This window comes from Aethalodelphis obliquidens, unplaced genomic scaffold (genome assembly GCF_003676395.1).
Source record: "Aethalodelphis obliquidens isolate GAN/ISIS:26980383/991018 unplaced genomic scaffold, ASM367639v1 scaffold2, whole genome shotgun sequence".
Lineage (NCBI taxonomy): Eukaryota > Metazoa > Chordata > Mammalia > Artiodactyla > Delphinidae > Aethalodelphis > Aethalodelphis obliquidens.
The window spans coordinates 76328441-76349679 of record NW_020837946.1 but is presented as its reverse complement, the minus strand read 5'-3'; the positions used below and the strand labels follow the sequence as shown (position 1 = coordinate 76349679).

At 35.7% G+C, this 21239-nt stretch overlaps 1 protein-coding gene across 1 annotated transcript in view; it reads left to right on the top strand.

The window, feature by feature from the left end:
• Window positions 1–21239, top strand: part of GALNT13 (polypeptide N-acetylgalactosaminyltransferase 13) — a 549363-nt gene that overhangs the window by 32668 nt on the left and 495456 nt on the right. The window contains exon 2 of the mRNA XM_027131165.1: window positions 1867–1937. The gene's annotated coding sequence lies outside the window, so the exon portion shown is untranslated. The remainder of the gene's footprint in view (window positions 1–1866; window positions 1938–21239) is intronic.

Sequence of the window (21239 nt, the reverse complement as noted above, 5' to 3'; positions counted from 1 at the left end):
GTAATCAATAACACCTGATTAGGAGAGTATAGTGAAATGTAGTTAGAAGCAGTCACTTCAACTAATGAAATATGCTCTTGGAGGATAATTAATATTATTCTTCCTGTTTCACAGCAAAGAGGTCTGATTGTAGTTGGTAGGTAAAGGGGTTTTTTGGATCAGGAGCAAAACTCTCTGGTGCTTGACAACTGCAGAGTAGAAGACAATTTGCAAAAGTAGGAATTAGATGAGTGCAGGAGGCATGTCCCATGTGAGACTGGCAACCATTTCTCTGCTCTCTGGAAGCTGCAAACCCAGCCTTAAGATATCTTTGCTCTTTCAAAAAAAAAAAAAAAAAAGAAATTAGAACTCTTATGAGAAATCTCTTGCTTTTGAATATTTTTTAACATGCCCCAGTTTGCAACTTCTGCCCTGCATGAGGTGTAGGGACTAGTAGGTGTTGTAGTGGAAGAAACTGGGGTCGGAAAAAGCTGGCTCTGAGTCCAGGATCACCCCTATTAGCTGTGTCAAATTGGGCAAGTCATGGAATTAGTGTTAACTTCAGTTCTCTTGCCTAAGAGGATGACTATGCTAAAGCATGAAGAAATACACAGATCTGCTAATTGTTATAACTTTATAATTCTATTGAAATTATATGTAGACATGAGTTTGTATCTTCTATTAATCTCTGAGTTTTAAACTTAGAAAAATGAAATTTATAAAATTACATGGTTTCGTAAAAACTTTTTGACTTACTTTTGACCTTTAACTATAAATTCACTAACTATCTCTAGTTTCCTCCTTTGGAGAAACTCTCTGTTGAGGATTAGTAAAATCATTCATTCCTGTACCAGGTAGAGGCCAGTGCCATCCTGTTGTCTTTCACACACTAGAGGAAGATAAATCAATTAGACGTTCGACTCAGAATGCCTGTTCTGCTGTTGAACTGTTGATTTGGTAAGCTAGTTATTTCTGCTTAGTCCTATAAACAACTAAATATCTGGGCGGAAATTCTGCTGGTTGCTGAAAACTAATGTCTCTCTAAAGATGCTTGCTACTTTGTTATTGTCCATAGTGTGTTTAATCTGTCTGAAACAACATGTGGTACTTTGAAGGGTTACTTTAATTATCATTAGGTTGTGTTTTGTTTTGTTTCATTTGAACAGTTCTTTTATAAAACAGTATACCCAGAAGCATAAAATTCACTTAAGCTGAAATATTTTGCACTTTGAAATTACTGTGCTTTCCCTAACACCTCTCCCCTAAAACAAACACATTAATTAATGAAATCTGATTAAATAACTTTCTCCTTATAATTGGCCTTCTGAAAAAAAAATGAATGTTTGTCTATTTTTGTGAGGTGTGCAAGTGGCATGCCTGCATTTTTCTCAGTACATGGTTTTCAATTAGAATTGAAACGCAGTTACAAAGTGAATTGGTGTAATTCTCTGGATAAATCAAGCAAAATTCTCCTCCGACTCAGTGATCTTCATATATTAGACAAAAGTACATTTGCAAAACTTGAATTATGTAATAGCCACCTAAAATCTCCAACTAAAATTTACTTATAAATATCTCATTTTTGAATTGCTTTTATGTTATTCTGGCTTGTTCTGGGGGCCTGTGTTTCTTGCATGTATTTTGGAAGCCAATGTGCAGATTCATCTTAAGAGTGTCCTCCTTGACTGATGTGTAGAATATTTGCATATAGTTGGGAACATTTCTGTTCATCAGCCCATTATAATATACTGTATGTATAATCTATATTTTACAAAAGCTCATTTCGGTATGTTAAAATATGTGGTGTCTAAGTGAGTGTTGTTCTGGATTAGTTTTTCTGTGACCATGGCAAATTGCTTACTCTTTTGCATTTCTTTCTTTTCCCAGATGCATTTTGTAGGAGTATTTTGAGGATGAATGTTTGCAAATCATTTTGAAATTACCAAGTGCCACATACAGTAAGTAATATGTATTTTTATTTTTCCACTCAATTGCAGTCATGCTGAATAAATTTGGCAGACAGTCATGAAAGAATACATTTCTATTTACAGTTCTTTATATTTGTGAATACTGAGGAAAAATGTATATAAAAGATAAAGATTTGAGCTATTTGCTAGTCTGAATTAAGTTGTATAATTTCAAGAATTCTAATGACTGATTTTACACTTGTTCTATGTATATAAATGGTACATAATATTTATCACTTTTTATTTGAGTTTTTTTTTCCTTTTAATCATAGGTTGACAAGCATGAAGAAAAATTAGTGTTATTAGCCAGTGTTGCTATGGAAATTTTAAATAGGAGTACAGAATTAAATATTTGCATTTGCTGAGGATTAAGATTTGCTGTGTATCAGGCATTTATATATTTTGTCCTAATTCTCCCCAAAATATTTTAAGATTACTATTTTTATTCCCATTTTATAAATGAGAAAACTGAGATCCAAGAAGTTTTAATAACTTGCTCAATATCTATTCAAAGTGAAGACCTGGGCTTTGATCAAAACACACAGCTTTTCAAGAAATATTACCTTCACCAACAACTTAGAAAATGTTAAATTAATTTTATTTAAGAGCCTGAATATTTAAATATTTATTTAATATTTAATAAGAATACAAACATGTTCTAATTATTTCTTTGGATTTTTGTTTTGCTTAAGCAGTATCACGGAAATGTTGCAATTTTTTTTTCTGTATCATCTGTCATGTCATTGCTTCCATTTCAAATGATGCTTTCAATTCCTGACTTGGATGGCTTTGAACTAGTAGGAAATAAGTGAAAACGTGGATTCTGAAAGAAAGTTAATGAATCACCTAAATTATTCTTTGATGAAAAGTGTTTAGAATTAGAGTTCTGAAATTCTCTAAAAGTCATCTTTCATTTATTAAAAAAAGCAAGTGCTCTCATATTATCATTTTAAAGTTGGAAGGAACCATAGAATCATAGAGTCCTAGCCTCTGCATGCTCACATTCCTTGTTTGATGAATTGCGATAATCTGGAGGACAATTCTAAATTAAAATTTCCAGAAAATGTAGAGGCAATGATGGCAGTATTGATATTTGTACATTGTCTCCCAGTATAACTACTTTAAAAAAACAAACAGGTGACATAGTGTAGTGTTTTAAGAATTTTGACTCTGGATTCAGACTTCCTGGGTTTAAATTCTGGATTTATCTCTTTTTAGCTGTGTGACTTTGAATTACTTTAAAATGTCTCTTTAAAATGGATATAAGATTAGGAACTGCTGAATTTGTGGTGAGTTAATACATGTAAACTATAGCACAATTCCATCTACATAGTTAATGCTTGATAAATGTTCATGGTTATTAAATTGGAATTGATTCATTTGGATATTGCAATTCAAGTACGTTTGTTAATAAGCATCATAACTTCATGATCACGTCATATAAAATATACAACAAAGGTACTCAGTGAATACTGTTGATTGACATGCTCAAAAAGAAACTAAACTTCAGCTTTCTTCATACACAAATCAAGATGCTCTTAGTAGATACTTTTCCTCCTTTGAACTCTTAGTGAAGAAACAAACTATTTAGTCAAACAATATATATATCCTATTATGTGGTGATAGCAAATCTAGACTGAAAGTGTGTTTGTGTGCTTTTTGGAGAAAAGAGGGGGAAGTTGTGTGCTCATGGAATCTGAAATGCTTGTTTTGAAGGAAGCCAGGCAAACTTATAGATACAGAATAAAGAGAATTGTTAAAATGATTGTCAACTAATTTGGAGGAACAATCTCATCCAATGTTTTGTTAAACGATTCATGGAAATTGAAGGGATGTGGGCAAGAAAAAATATATATTAAGTATCGACCCTATCCCATGCACTTTGCATTCAACATCTAAGTTAATGTAAGCAATAATATCATGAGGTAGATATGATATTATCTCAATTTTCATGTGAGGAAAATGCACCACAGAAAGTTTAAATCTATCATTCATGGGACTGAAGCTTGAGGTTTATCTAACTTTCTATTGAAGCATAATTGACAAAAACATTGTGTTAGTTTCAGGTGTACAACATGATTCAATATTTGTATATATTGCAAAATGATCAGCACAGTAAGTCTAGTTAACATCTGTAACCACATATCCTTATGCATTTTTCTTCTTGTGATAAGGACTTTTAACATCTACTTTCTTAGCAACTATCAAATATGCAATACAATATTATTAATTATAGTCACCATGCTGTACATCACATCCCCATGACTTTTTATTTTATAACTGGAAGTTTGTACTTTTGACCCCCATCACCTCTTTCACCCACCCTTCACCCTCTCCTTTGGCAACCACCAATCTGTTCTCTGCATCTGTGAGCTTGGGGTTTTTGTTTGTTTTTAAATTCCACATGTAAATGAGATCATATGGTATTTAGCTTTCTCTGTCTAACTTATTTCACTTAGCATAATGCCCTCAAGGTCTGTTCATGTTGTTGCAAATGGCAAGCTTCCATTCTTTTTCACAGCCGAATAGTATTCCATTGTGCATATATATACATCTTCTTCATCCATTCACCCATTAGTGGACACTTAGGTTGTTTCCATATCTTGATCATTGTAAATAATGCTGCCGTGAACATGGGGGCACATATATCTTTTCAAGTTAGTGTTTTCCTTTTCTTCTGATAAATACCTTGAAATGGAATTGCTGGAGCATGTGGTAGTTCTATTTGTAATTTTTTGAGGATCTTCCATACTATTTTCCACAGTGTTTGCACCAATTTACATTCCCACCAACCGTGCACAAAGGTTTCCTTTTCTCCAGATCCTCACCAACATTTGTTATTTCTTGTCTTTTTGACAATAGCCATTCTAATATGTGTGAGGTAATATCTCATTGCCGTTTTGATTTGCATTTCCCTGATGATTAGTGATGTTGAGCACCTTTCATGTGTTTGTTGACCATTTGTATGTCTTCTGTGGAAAAATGTCTAATTTGAATCTTCCACCCGTTTATTTAGAGGTTGATCTAATTCTAAAGCTTTATCCTTTTCTTTATCCTCTTAACCTGACGTTGAGCACTGAAATTCAGTGACTGATCTTTCTTTTATTTGCCTAAAAACATTTACTCTCAAACCTCAGATCATAGATATTAATTCTTTAGTAAATAAGTAGTTGATACTTGAATTTCAACTAAATAAATGACAATTGCTTTATATTAAGTGTTGGTAGGACCACTCAGCAACCCAAAACTCATTACCTTGAAAAAAGTGCTGTTTGAGTACAGAAAACTTGAAAAATACCAAAGTTTCTTCCCTAAGGCCAGAGATCATATCTTATGCTTCTATTAATCTTACTTCTTAGAATCTGAAGTGACTGAACACACCTTTTTCTTGCAGTTCTCCAGCCACTTCATGCAATGCTGAGAGGTTTGAAGAGTCCAGCTTGACTTAATCATTCTCCTCCCTAGTCATCATTTTCAGGTGTGTCCAAACTCAGGGACATCCTTAACAACACACCAGCCACACTGATACTTCCCCTTTCACTCTTTGGTGATCTTCATCTTCTTCCATTTCAGTCATCCATCAATCCCAGTCCCTTTACACATCACTTCTTGAAACAAACCATTAGCAACATTTTACCTCAGGGATATTTTCAAACTTATTAGTATACAAAATATTATTGCTCTAAAAATGAATGGGTCAAGTCTTTTGTTGTTCTCACACTACTCTTGCTTTTGAGCCTGAAGGACTTATGGAATTCTTCTACTTTCAATTTCCAGAGTTGATCTCTGAAAGACAAAGCTAGTGATTATATTTAATAATTCTATTTCACTCAATTCAATAAATACTTATCACATGCTGCCATAATATGAGAGGCACTGTGTTGGTTAAGTATGAGAGCAGGTGGCAGGCAGAGACAAAAATGACTTTCAAGAAAATTCTTTCTTCAATTTGAGGAGATAAGATATGCCCAGGCCTAAATAAAGCAGAGGATGTGGTATTAGGTTATGATATCATCAAAATAGTCTAAACTAGTCAAATTAATAAAGTCATTTCAAATAATTTGAGAAATAATGTTATATAAATGTGTACATATATATGAAAAATAAAGCATTAGAGGAGATTTAAGAAAGAAGATACAATTCTAAACTGCATTCATTCAAGGTTTCACCGTGGAGATTACATTTGTGCTAGATCTTTATGCAGGTGGAAAATATTAACAGAAAAATCAAGGAAATGACATATCCAGGGTTAGAGGTGAAAAGGTATACTTCACATTTGATGAATGGTCAGTTAATTAGTTTGACAACAGAATAAGTTTCTTGTCTTGGACTGAAAACAGAAAACGCTGGAAAATAAGGCTGGAGCTAGTTTGTAGGAAATACTGATCATCAGAATAAGAAATTTGAATTTACTAGGCAATTGACAAAACAAAGAGAATATTTTGTAAGGCCAATCCTGTGAACTAAAGTTTCTTATTTGAATATTAATCTGGTGTTGTCTTCACGAAGGATTCCAGTCGTAGTCAAGAACAATTTATAGGAAAATGTAGCACTATAAGAATGAAGGAATGAAGGTGAGACCTAGGTCATAGCAGTGGGAATGGAGAGAAAGGAATAGATGTGGGTGAGATTTTGAAGGCAATAGGTCAGGGAGTAATAATAGTAATTAACACTTGTGTAGCATTTACTATGTACTTGGCTCTGTTTTAAATGATTTACATTTATTATTTAACTTGAAACAACCGTGAGCAGTAGACACTAATGTCATCCCCATTTGCACAATAGAAACTGAGGCAGAATTAACTAAGTAAATTGTCCCAGGTTAAATAACTAGAAAATAGCAAGTTATTTGAGCCCATTCAGTCAAACTCCAAAGGATCCATAGTTCACCACTACATATCATTCCTCTAAAAAATAACTGAGATTTCCAGGTTGACTGAACTGGAAAATGGTGTTACCAGTAATCAGAGAAACATATATTTTTTTAAGAGTTTTCCCTTTGTTTAGTTAAGTCGTTGGTAGGGAGAAAACTCTTCTGACCTTTGGGGAAAAATACCCCTATGGTTGGGATGAATCTTCTGTACATATTCACTTCTATGCTGGGCAACAGGAACAGTGTAATTTATGATATTGCTCAATTATAAATGAGGAAAATAAATATGTCATCTTAATGTGATTTGTCTCCCTTCCTTAGCAGAGCTTACAATGAAACAAGGATACAGTGCTAAATTAAAGATTTAATATCTTGTATCCATGAAAGATTAGTATTTCAGACTTAGTTTACCTATCATACTAAATTGTAATTTTGACAAGAGAAGAAAACTAACACCTAGCATAGGGAGTATCTCTCTTTTTCTATATTGGAGACATAGTAGAATGCACTACTTAAGAGCATGGACCCCAGAACCATACTAATGCATGGGTTCAGATCTTAAAATGAGACCTCTGTAGCTGTGTAACATGTAAGGTCTCTCTGCCTCAGTCTCTTCACCTCTGAAATGTGACAGTAATAGTACTATGTCTTCTGAAAATTGTAAAGATCAAATGAGATAAGGTACTTACAGTGGCTCCTAACACAGTAAATTCTCAGTAGATGTTAGTTATATTAATTGAACTTTGTCTCATATAAAGTTCACCCTTGAACAACATGGGAGGGAAGTTAGGGATGCCCACTCCTGTGGAGTCAAAAGTACGCTTACTGCTATCTCTGCCTTAAAAATAAAGGAATTGGGGTTTCCCTGGTGGCGCAGTGGTTGGGAGTCCGCCTGCCGATACGGGGGACGTGGGTTCGTGCCCCGGTCCGGGAGGATCCCGCGTGCCGCGGAGCGGCTGGGCCCGTGAGCCATGGCCACTGAGCCTGCGCGTCCAGAGCCTGTGCTCCGCAGTGGGAGAGGCCGCGGCGGTCAGAGGCCCGCGTACTGCAAAGAAAAAAAAAACAATAAAAAAAAATAAAGGAATTGATAAATGATTCATCCAAAGGCAGGAAGCTGAAACAGTTTGGATAGAATCAGGACTCAAACACTAGTTCTTTTGATTTTACACTGTGATCTCTAATGAAACACAAACTCTTCCCCACAATTAGTTAAAGAAAATACAGGTACTATATTTATTGAAAAAAATCCATGTATAAGTGGACCCACATAGCTCAAACCCATGTTGGTTAAGGGTCAACTGTATCATAATTTTTAATTTGTAAAATTTAATTACAGAATTATTGCCATTTTAAACTTTTTTTTACTGTGAATTTTTATACATTAAGCACACAAAACAATAATTTTTATAAGCAAAGACCCATGCATCCATCATACAGATACAGAAGTAGAACATTTTCTGCATTCCAGAAATGTTGCTTTTTCTTCTCCTAAAGATTAACCCCCCCCTTCCATCAATTCCCTGACAGATAACATTTTTGTGACTTTTGCAGTAATCATTTCCTTACTTTTCATTATAGTTTTAACCTTTCATTATGTGTTGCTAAATACAGAATTTTAATTTAGCTTGATTTTTGAATTTACATAGATAATAGTCATATAACATGTATTCTTTTGTGTTTGGTTTCCTTTCCTGTACATGTATTTCTAAGTTTCATTAATTTTTTTATGTGGTTCATTAATTCTCATTGCTGTATGGTATTCCATTGTATAAAAATACTACATAGTATTTATCCACTGTGTTGTAGATGGACATTTGGGCTGTTTCTAGGTTTGGGCAATTATGAATAATGCTACTATGAACATTCTTTTAAATGTTCTTGCTGTACATGTACATGCATTTCTATTGGATGTATACTTGCCAGTGAAAATGCTGTTATATTTTATGCAAATTTTCAATTTTAGTAGATACTGCCAAACAGTTTTCCATAGTAGCTATACCAGTTACACTCCAGTCAGTAGTATATGAGAATTCATAACTGTTTCATCCTTACCAATACTTGATTTAATCAGTCCTTTTAATTTTAGCCATTCTGATGAAAGTATAGTTTACATTTCTTGTTGAATAAGGCGGTCATGCTATGTGGTTTCATTGCCATATGTTTATTATTACTTATAAATTGTTCAGGTGCTTTTGCTTATTTTTCTATTGTGGTGATTTTTAAAATTGTTAATATGCAGAAATTAGTTATATTTGGATTAAGAACCCCCTATAAATTAAATGTTGCAAATAATTTTTCCCTCTCTGTGACTTGCTTTTTCAATTTCTTAATGGAGTTTTTGATGAGGAAAAGTTTTTAAGTTTAATCTTAATTATATTTTTGCCTCTTTGCATTTAGATTATTCCCGTTCAGTTGATTTTCATGAATGGTTTGAGGTAGACGTGAAATCCTGTTTTCCTTTCAAATGGATATCTAGTTGTTACAGAATCATGCTGAAAATTCTTTCCTTTGCCTACTACTCTTTATTGCCAACATCATAAATTAAATGTCCATATGTCTATGTTTTGGGGGCAATTATTCTTTTTAATTTGTCTTTTAGTGTCTTCTTGCTACTTATGACACTATTTTAACTCTGGCCACTTTTTCATTATTCCTGATATCTATTAAAACACGCTCTCTGTCTGACTTACTTCACTTAACATAATACCCTAAAGGTTCATCCATGTTGTCGAAATATATGTGGAATATAAAAAATAAATAGATAAATACATGAACAAACCAAACCAAAACCAAACACATAGTTACAGAGAACAGAGTAGTGGTTACCAGAGGGGAAGAGGTAGAAGGTGAAATGGGGAAAGGGGGTCAGCAGTACGGCGACTTATGGAAACTAAACTTTTTTGGTGGTGAACACACTGTAGTGTATACAGACGTCAAAAAACACTACTGGGCACATGAAACATATAATTTTACATACCAATTAAAAAATATTCTCCCACAATATTTTTATTCAAGGAATCTTGACTTTGCCTTATTTCATATAAATTCTAGAATTACTATGTCAAATTTGACAAAAAAATTAGGATTTTAGTTGGGATTACATTCAGTCTATTGCTAAATAAATTCTTAAAGAATTGGCATAATTACAATGTTGACTCCTTTAATCTATGAACATATACAAAGTACATACTTTATATATTTAGGTCTTTTTAATTTCTCTCAATTATATTTTCTGGCTTTCTGCATAGAGGTCTTATTCATTGTGGTTAATTTGTTCCTAGCAGTTTTACACAGCTTAATATTATTATGTATTATATATTTTTAAAAACTTTATTTTCTGTTCCTCATATAAAGAAATGTAATTTTTATATTGACCTTGCATACAGCAGGTTGTACACTCACTTATTAATTTTAATAGTTTTTGAGTGGATTATTTTGGATTTTCTACAAAAAGACCTATGTTGTCAGTGATCAAAGATAATATTATTTAATAGTTTTTAAATTTTATACTTTTACTTTTTTTTCATATCTTATTGAATTAGCTAGAATGTTCAGAACAAGGCTGAATGACAGTGGGAAGAAGAGTGGAAATTCTGTTATTATTTCCAAATCAAAGGGAATACTGTCACCATTTTGCTATTAAGCATGATGTTTATTGTGATGTATTTTGTAAATATCATACATTAGATTGAGAAATTTATTTTTATTCTGATTTTGTTGGGATTTTGAATCATAACTGGGTTTTACATTTCATCAAATGCTTCCTCTGTATCTATTGAGATTATCGAATGATTTTTCTTTTTTTCTTTGTTCATCTAACAGTTTATACCGATGGGTGTTTTTTTAAAGACTTCCAGTTCCAGCAACAGTGCTGCTGCTTCCTTGTGCTTAGTGTGGGTCCTAGAGGGCCAGAGGATTTTTCTCGGCATTTGTTCTCTACCCTCCTACGCTTGCCAAATGCAGGAAGCCTCATGTTACATCTTGTACCTCCCCAGGGTAGACTGCTGGTTACTTGGTGCTGTGCTCCTGGTGAGAGTGGAAAAGTTCTGGGTTACTTTGCTCCAGTCTTAATCTTACAATGTCCTGTGCACCTGGGCCTTAGTTGTGTGGCTTTTTCAGTATTCCTACCCATTCCTCTCATCATGCTCACATTCTTCCTTGATTCTGGGGTTATATTTGGTGAAAGTGTCCTGCTCTTCCCCCAGTGGGAACAGATCTCTGCAATGTGTTAGGATGAGATTCTGGGCTCAAGAGAGTTACCGGCTCCTCCAGCAGGGTCTGATGACTTTTGCTTCTACCTCTTTCCCAGAGACTGTGCATCTTTTCCAGGGCCCTTGGGGGTATGAGGGTTTTCTGTCCTAAAAGGCTAAAGTTTGCTTTTTATTAGAGAAGGGTGTGGGGAAGCAGAAAGGGTTTTGTGCCTTTGTGTCACCAAAGTGCTCTCTCTCTGGCTTTCTGCCCTGACCTTAATCTTGCTGCTGAGCTGCCAGGAGATGCCTAAAAAAAAAAGAGATTATGAACGAGTGTGTATGCCTTTGTGTCTGGGAGATCCCAGGGTGTCTATACTATTCTGCCAGCCCATTCTGGCCTTTGAGTATTTGTTACCATCTTAGCTGTTTTCTTCTTACCCACTTTCAAAATGAGCACCCATGCCTCTCATGTTCTGCTAAAGGTGAAATCGTTCCTGTGTCCTGCCTCTCCTCAGAATGGCTGTTACCCTTTGAAATTTAGTTAATCTCTTGGCCTTGTGACCCCAGCTCTCAGATGAGCTCAAGAAAAGTTATTACATTATAGATTATCTGGCCCTTACTCATTGTTAGAATAAGAGTGATATTCTGTTGTGGCTTTTCGCCTTCTAAGTGGTAGAAAAACTGAAAAATTTTTTTCATCTATATATATTTTAACCCAGCTTTTCAAGTTTTCCAAAGCAAGATGAGTTTTTTTTTTTTCTCTATACATTACCTAGTCTGCACTAACCAGAGCCAGAACTCTTGAGTCAATACTATTTTTAGTAGTCTTTCCACACAAAGTGAATTTGTTGCTATCACAGTTTTGTGAGCAATGGAGGCTCAGTGGGTTATGTATAACAAAATTTCGTTCGTTTAAACAAGGTAGAATTCAAGTTTCCTCCTGCATAAAGGAGTCTGGTCATTGGCATGTAGGGCTGGAATTGTGGTACTTTGGTCATTAGGGAATCAAGTTTCTTTATCTAGTTCTGTTCCAACATTTTAGCAGTATGACTTCATCCTCAAGGGTTTTCCAATGGCTAAGCTGACTCCTGGATCCCAGCCATCATATCTGGGTTCTATGCAGCAAGAATGAAAAAATAAGACACAAGAGGGAGGAGATATGGGGATATACGTATATGTATAGCTGATTCACTTTGTTACAAAGCAGAAACTAACACACCATTGTAAAGAAATTATACTCCAATAAAGATGTTAAAAAAAAAATGCAGGGCTTCCCTGGTGGCGCAGTGGTTGGGAGTCTGCCTGCCGGTTCAGGGGACGCGGGTTCGTGCCCCGGTCCGGGAGGATACCGCGTGCCGCGGAGTGGCTGGGCCCGTTGGCCATGGCCACTGAGCCTGCGCGTCCGGAGCCTGTGCTCCGCGACGGGAGAGGTCGCGGCAGTGAGAGGCCCGTGTACCGCAAAAAAAAAAAAAAATGCAATGGCAAAAGGGCATGCTACCAGCTGGTTTAGCCCCGCTCAAAAATATTCCCTGGAAACTTTACCCAGTATTTTCTGCCTGACCATCATTACTCTTTGCTGCAAACAAAGCTATTATGTATAGTGTTTTAGCTGCACACACGACTCCCTAGTAAGGAAGGGGAAGATTAGTATTGGTAGACGCTTAGCAGTCTTAGACACAATTAGAGGATGGGGACTACATTTAAGTAATCAGATTTCTGAGGCAGGATGGTGTGGATTAAAATACACAGGTTCTATCATCAAACTGAAGTGGGTTCTGATCTCAGATTTGCAAATTACTAGCTATGTGACCTTGAGCAAGGTCTTTATCCTAACTGGTCCTACTTGCTCAGCTGTAAGAGAGCATGATAGCAACTACTTGAAACATTTTTGTGAGAATTGAATATGATAATACATGCAAAGGGTCTATCACATAGGAGAGGATCAATAAGTGGTATGTTTTATTTTACCCACGTTATGTTAACATAAATTCAGTTGTTTAAGGGAGGACAGAGTCTATTCATGACTAATACTGATTGAGAGCGAAGAAAGGCAATTTGCATTGTTTCTCTTGTGTAAAGCTTTACCTTTTAGCTGGGATGGAGAGTCTCAATTTCTACCCTTTAAATAGATCAATTATATTCTTTGAGCTATACTGAAATATTGCTCAAAATTTAGGTTTATGATAGTAATATGTATGTAATGTCAAACCGAGAAACAGATAAGAGGAGTTCTAGTTTGAATTCTACCGCTAAAAGTTATGAAACTTGTGAAAGTCATCAGAACTCGCTGGACCTCAGTTTTGTCAGCTGACAACGAATTAGGTATATGAGTGGACCTCCACTACCTATTCCACAGCTTTAAAGCACCACAATTCTATGCATTTTTATTTGCCCCAGACAGATCTTCTTGTCAAAAGAAATATCCTAAAGACCAGGAAATAAGTGATAAAGACATATTTAGTCAAACTAAAGTTGAATTTTTACAGGAACTGGCTTGGTGGGGAGGTTTTGCCAGTTCTGAAAGAAACAATAGGTGTTCGTTAAACAACATGGTGTATGTTGGAAAACTGGCTTCAAATTCTGGTTAGGAAGATGCTGGCTTAGATAAGTGTGTCATTTGGGGCAAGTCACTTAAATTCTCTGAACCTTAGATTACTCATTTATAAATTGGGCAGCATTTATTAAAGCCATGATGAGCATAAAGAACAACATAAAAGTACTTTTGAAAGCTGTGCAACTTTAGTGCTAAGCTCTTTAGCAGGTCCAATGGGTAAAGTACAGAAAATACCCTCACTCTTTGGTATGGAGATTGTAAGATAAAATTTTATAAATAAAATACAGCAAAATAAAGCTACTAAGGACCACTGTTTTAAAGTTTGTGTTAGATTTTGCCAATGTATTTTTCTGTCCATGTTATGTTGTAGGAAGTGGTACATCTAGTTCACCCCAGAGAGGCCAGACCAGCAAGGCGTGTGTATGACTTGTGTATGAAGTCTCTCCTTGAGGTGAATTTCTAGATGTGATCTTTCTCTCCATCTGAGGCATTCAGCTTGCTATCCAGTGAGGCTGAAACAAAAAGCAAATCATCTGCAGTGTGTGGCTTTTAGGGCTGTCTACTCTCCTCAATTTGTCCAGTCGAAGTGACAGTTAAGTCTCCTTCTCTATAAATAGCAAGTTATTAGTAAAAGCATGGTTGCCATATGGCAAAATGTCTCTGTTGTTAAACTGATTAAATGCAACAACAGTGTCTGGTCTTTAAGAAGATGTTATGTTCTGTGATAAAAGCCTAGAGATTATTTTTGTTTTAAAACTTATACGAAGCTTATATAGCTTCTGTTTCTATATGTGTATGTGTGTTTATTCATCTTGTCAGCACCTTTTAAAACTCTAGAAGTATGCCATATGTATATGAAAGTGTGTAAAGTGCACTAATATTAAGTATACAGATTGATGAATTTTTACATAGTTATGTACTTGTGTTACTACTACCCAGATCAAGACACAGAACATTTCCAATCCCCAAGAAGTTCCCCTTATATCTCTTCCCCATCAATAACCTTTTGGTTTTTAATATTCTTTAAAATTTTGGCTTTATGATAATGAGTGTATGAAAAGGTAGGAAGTCTTTTGAAGGGCAATCCAACCTCTTTAAAAATTTTGGAAGTATTAATAATAGTTTCAAAAAATAAAAACCTCTAAACAATGATGAATAATGCAATGAACTATAGTAATAATATTGTAAGCAATAAACTTCCTTACACATTCACAGGAATGAAACAGAATTGCAATGTGGAAACCTTATGAAATTCTATCCAAATCTCCCACCTGCGAACCAAAAAATAGAGCCACCACACAGGCTGGTGAGTGTTCCATCGGTCATGTTGCCAGGCAACCTCAGTCAGTATCAGAGACACCCAATTGAGCAGCAGAGAGTCAAACTAGAAGGTATCTTGGAAACAGTAGGGTCCAGGTGAAAAAGAGGGAGGGAGGAGGGAGAGAGAGAGAGAGAGAAATAGAGTCACTTGGGCATTTATCCATGTTAGTCACGACCACAGTTCCCCCACCCCGCCCCAGTAACATGCAGCTAGCTTAGAGCAAAATTCTTTGGGTTTCTACTTACTTCACTGTGCTTTCCTCCTTTGCTGTGTCTGTAGGTGTGAGTGCAAAGGTTTGGCAAGATGCATCATCATTAATTTTTAGGAAAGCAGGGTGTTACAAGTCATTTTCAGTCCATCCAAATCATGTTAACTAAGAGTTCATTGAGATTTGAATCATACAGTATTCTGTTTGCTTTAGTCATACTTAGTCTGATTTTTAAATTGATATACTTTGTTAAAAAAAATGAAAAGTATAAAATAAAATACCTACTGCCTGGAGTTAACCCCTTTCATGGAAGGCATAAAGGAATAGCGAGGGAGGCATGCCTGAGTTCCTCTGGGCCGGCATCAGAGGTGATATACCCCAGGCAAACAGGGTGAGAATCTGGGCTGACAACTTCCGCTGAGCCCTCTACTCTGAGATGCAACTTCTATGTATTTTTCTAGAGAGATATATCTTCCATTCTCCATAATTTGGTATAAAACATTTTCTACTGTCCTGTGCTCTAACTCCCCACTACTCTCCTTTTCTCCTTCTTAAAAGATGCCATACAGAGAAAATAGCATCTGTGAACTTCAGGGTTCCTGCTAATTTACTTCTATCCATAAATCCTTTCATTCTTCCCTTCTGACGTGTCTTCCTCCGTGAGCCAGTGCCATCATGCATGCTCTGGACCTTATACCTGTATGTGTCCTAAGAGCCCTATAACTCAAATGAATATTTTCTTCCTCTTCTGTATCTTCAATCTTCTCCCTCTCTCCTGATTTCCTTCGCATTGGCATTAAACATGTCAAAGTATCTTTCTGCTTAAAAACAAATAAGCATCTCTGCACAAATCCTCCCTTCATTCCAAGTCCACCTTCAGCTATACAGTAACTCTTATCTCTACTCACAATTAAACATTTCCAAGAATTGTTTCCATTCTCTGTCCCAAATCCTCATCCTCCATTCACACCTCAACACACGGAGGCTTGCTTTCCCTGCTTGTCTGAAACTGTTTTCTCTTACACCACTGAAGTTAGTCCTGGGACTACATATAGACTATACTTCTTTGATCTCTTAGCATGATTTTGTACCATTAATCATGCCCTCTGTTTTACAATATTCCTTCTATTGGAATCTTTAACACTACACTCTCATGATTTTCTCTTCCCTTGATAGACCTCGCCCAATTTCACTTGTGGGCTTAACTTTCTTTTAAAGTGCACTCTATAGGACTCTTTGTGGAAATTTTCATGCCTTTAATTAACATTGGTTTGCTAACTCCCTCATCTTTATCTGTCCTAAAATTCAACTCCTATACTCACCTGCCTTCTGGGAAGTCCTACTTTATGTCTCATAGCTGCCTCAAAATCGTCAAAGTCTACCAGCAAATTTATGAATACCCCTAACTTTTTCTATAATAAACTTAATTAAGATATATAAAGTGATGGAATGCATAAAGAACAAAGTAAAAATAATAAAATGGGTACTCTTAACAATGGACCTGCTCTTAGCAGGTCTTTGATTTTATCTGGAAATACTGTATTAAAAGCTCTGAGAGGAAAGATGTCCCAAGCATCTAGCATAGGGTTGAGAGACTTTAGGTACTTAAATTTGCCAAATAAATGAAATAAATAGCTTATATTTGAAGGAATCTTAAACGCTTTTCTCTTTCTGAGTTGTATTAACAAAATTTTTTGCTCATCATAATATTGATCGCAGTAGTAGCAATGGCTAAAATGTACTGATTAGTTACTATGTGCAGATGCCTCTGATTCTCATTTTATGTGCATACTCTTTCCCATGACCTTTTAAGTAGGGAGAGCTCTTATTGCTATTTTATAAATCTGGGAACAACTGGACTTAGCTGGGCAAATTAACCTCTCCAATATCTCCAAATTAAAGGGTGGCAGAGATAGGACTTGAATCAAAGTCTGTCTAATACCCCTAACCATACTACATATGGCTGAATTTTTAGAAACAACAACACTTTGTATGTTTCTGGCTCTTTCATACAAATGTTCATTGTTCTGGTATTTTTGCTATTATTTAGCCTTTTCAGTGTCTCAGTAGTGGCACATGACTACAAGTACAGTCTTTCTTAGGGGGATCATCAATTGTCATTTTGGTTTTGGTTGGAATAAAGAAAGAACTTAGAATATGCGTTCAGGCACTGGGTAAGAGAAAAGGAGCTTCTGTATAATGGCAAGTGGAGATTATGGAGAAATATTGGGATGGTCAAGAGATATGGTGTTTTCTCCATAGAAGAGGAAGAAAATACAAGAAAGCTGGAAAAGAATGGGAAAAATAATTGACATGTGGAAAAAACAACTGACAAATATATCCTGCAAAGCCAATTATAAATTGAAATGAAAAATCCTGGTTTGGTGACTTTTATAACTGGAAAAAGAGGAGAATATGGCGAGGAAATGAGATGAATAAAAAAGGAATATATGAAATATGATGAAGAGTAACATGATTAAATCTGATCAAAGAGAAATGTAATTTAATACAATGAGAGAGTGTGAATAACCAGGAATTAAAATTGGTATAAAGAAAAAAATCCCATGCAGCAGTTAATAGGTTTCATTGATTCAGATGGCTGCCTTTGTACCTATCTGCCAGAAATGTGAAGCAAAAAGAAAAATAAAATGTTGATTGCTGTTCTGCTGGGATGGAGCTGAATGGATGTGGGAAATCTGATAATTTTTATATTGATTATGGTTTTTTGCAAGAGAAGAAACATACCAGCATTTTTCTTTCTCAGTTTGAACACTGTTTCATATCACAGAAATTAATAGATAAGAGATTTTTTTTTTTTTTTTTTTTTTTTGCGGTATGTGGGCTTCTCACTGTTGTGGCCTCTCCCGTTGCGGAGTACAGGCTCCGGACTCAGCGGCCATGGCTTACAGGCCCAGCCGCTCCGCGGCATGTGGGATCTTCCTGGACCAGGGCACAAACCTGTGTCCCCTGCATTGGCAGGCGGACTCTCAACCACTGCACCACCAGGGAGGTTCGATAAGAGATTTTGATGTGGAGCACACCTACTGATTTGTTCGGAGGTCAATCACTGGTTGGAATTATTTATTCTGCCTATCAAAATCAAAAGAAAATATCATAAACATTCAGCCACATAAATAGTGGAGCTTTTCCTTGTACTAACAGGTGTTATTGATCTTGAAGCTTTATACTTTGCTGTTTAAGCTATGAAACTGTAAAACCTTTGCAGAAAATTTATGAGTTGTTTGCTTTTAGAATTTGACTCTAAAATTTTGACCTTGACTCAAAAATAAGCTGTAATAAGAAAAACTGCCTATTAATAACATTGTTTCTCACTGCTATGATATAATCTATAAAAATACAATTTCTAGAAAGGAATCTAACAATTGAGACAAGTTTGAGTAGGGTGATAATGACTTCTCTCCTTCCCCTTACTACTCCCTAGCCCCCCACCGTATTCCCCATTGCTAATTTCTGGTGAATAATACTGAAAGAAGAATTGTTTCCAGAAGTTGATTTAATTGGCAACAACAGGCCCAAAATGATAAATGAACATACATTATTTTGTACCCCAGAGATGTAATGTGATTTAATTATTGCATTAAAATGATAACTAAGGTCACTTAAGACAGTATTTTTAGATTGGTTGTTTAAAAACAGACTGTAGGATAGATTATATTAGCTGTATACTACATCTGGCTTTTTTTTTTGGACTCTGAATAAAAACAAATACTGGGGTGCCTTGCTTTTAACAGGGAGGTTTTCTTGCTCATGGAAATTTGATTTTTCAATCTAATCGTTTTTGCCATTATCTCAGTAAAGATTTTCTCAAACGACAGTCTACTATTGATAGGAGACTTTTTCTAGAGCAGCAATCACTGTAGTTCTCAGGTATTTCAATTAACATGCCATTTTAACCTAAATCATTTATAAGGGAAGAACATTTTGGGGTCTGAATAGGTATGTCTTCAATATCTTACAGTTGCCTTACATAAGTGAAATACAAAATGCATTCGTGTTGTTTCTTTCGTAAAACTGTAGTTGGATTTGATGAAATGCAGGCTGCAACAGTAAGAGTGATTACAAGTCCTTCCCCAGTTTCAGTAATTGCTTTTAAATATTGGTCCTGATGGTTTTTTTTTTTTTTTTTTTTTTTGCGGTATGCAGGCCTCTCACTGCTGCGGCCTCTCCCGCCGCGGAGCACAGGCTCCGGACGCGCAGGCCCAGCGGCCATGGCTCACGGGCCCAGCCGCTCCGCGGCATGTGGGATCCTTCCAAACCGGGGCACGAACCCGCATCCCCTGCATCGGCAGGTGGACTCCCAACCACTGCGCCACCAGGGAAGCCCGGTCCTGATGGTTTTAACAGGGTATTTATTTGGAAGAAAGGCCACAAATGCAAACAGAAAAAAACTAGCTCCTGAATCTTGGGTGAAACTCCAGGTTTGGAAAGTTAGCCACTTTTTTTAAAAGGAATGTGGAGGTTAATAGAATATGACATGTAGGGTGAAATTTTATCTTTCCAAAGTCACATAGATTCTCTAATACTGGAGAGCAGTAGAAGAGAGAAATTCTGAAACAGAATACTTAAATCAAGCTTTATTTTTAATGGGAGGTTCTGCCTTCCTTTTCTTTCTTATTTATTCTGTTTCGTGAATAACTTTTTTTTTTTTTTGCGGTACGCGGGCCTCTCACTGTTGTGGCCTCTCCCGTTGCGGAGCACAGGCTCTGGACGCGCAGGCTCAGCGGCCATGGCTCACAGGCCCAGCCGCTCCGCGGCATGTGGGATCTTCCCAGACCGGGGCACGAACCCGTGTCGCCTGCATCGGCCGGCGAACTCTCAACCACTGCGCCACCAGGGAAGCCCTGTGAATAATTTTTGACAATCCTTTGGGTCTCTCTATTTGTTATAATTTATCATAACTGTATACCTATGTACTGTTTTTATAAATAATGCTGTCATAGCATTGTCCATGAAGCCTTTTCTTTAGTATGGGGTTTTAACAAGAGAGTTTTGCAGTGGAGAAATTTAGGATTATTTTTAAGAAAGCAGGTCAAAAAATCATTTTTATTTTTAAAAAACCACATTTCTCCCCAAAAAAGTTTTTACCAATTTACATTTCTACCTGTAAGGACCCATTTTATCCCATCTTTGAGAAAATATAATTTTCTCAAAAACAGTATTTAATTTACAGTTTTTTAATTGGCATAATCCCTAATTAAATGAATTAATAGTTTCCCCAGATGACAGGGGAAATGTAACCTTGTTTTCTGCTTGCTTATTCATGTGCTTATATATCATGGTAATCTCTGCTCAATTTTTGGCAAATATCCTTACTTATAATATTTCTGTGTTTTCTATTATTGGATTACGTACTTCGTTATATTAGATTTCTTTATATTGATTAACAAGTTACAGTATTTAGCAATTTTCTATAACAATGTTGCTCTGTTAATAAGAATATGAATGTTAATTCTTGGGGGATATAATAATTTCACTTAACTTTCCATTAATTGGGGGCTAATTATTCAGTATCCTGATTTGTAGCTCTTTATTGACTTCTTTCCTCTAATTGCCTGTCTTTTATGGCACTTAATTTATGGTTAATAACTTCACCAGGAAGGTTGCAGAAAAAACCCCGAGAAAACTGAAGCTGCAAATCAGACTAATAAGTAAGGATATAGTGGCTTTAATAAAGTGTTTTGTGGTTTTGATTTTTGCTTCTTTTGAGTGGAAGAAGCTGAATATTTTACTTGTTAATAATTTAAAAATTACTTTTAAGAAAGGTGTGCATTTCTCTCACGTATCAATTATGGTAAAAATTTTACTAAATTAAAATATTCAAGCCGACAACTAAAATTTTATTTACATTTGTGTAATTTTAGGATAGAATATCAGAAAGCAGCTTTATTTAGTCTATTTTACTTTTGGAGTTTTCTGTAACCAAGTCCCTTCAGCATCCTGTCCTTTGTGCTGCTGGGATCCTTTCGTGCCCTAGAGTTCTGGGCTTTTGTTTGATGATACTTCATTCTCTTTTTATCTCGCACTAATTGCTTGTTGAAACAGAGTGGCTGTGATATAATTTTACAAGCTAATTTAATATTATTCTTCATTACTTTCTACAAATAAACACCCCTGTTTTGAAAAGAA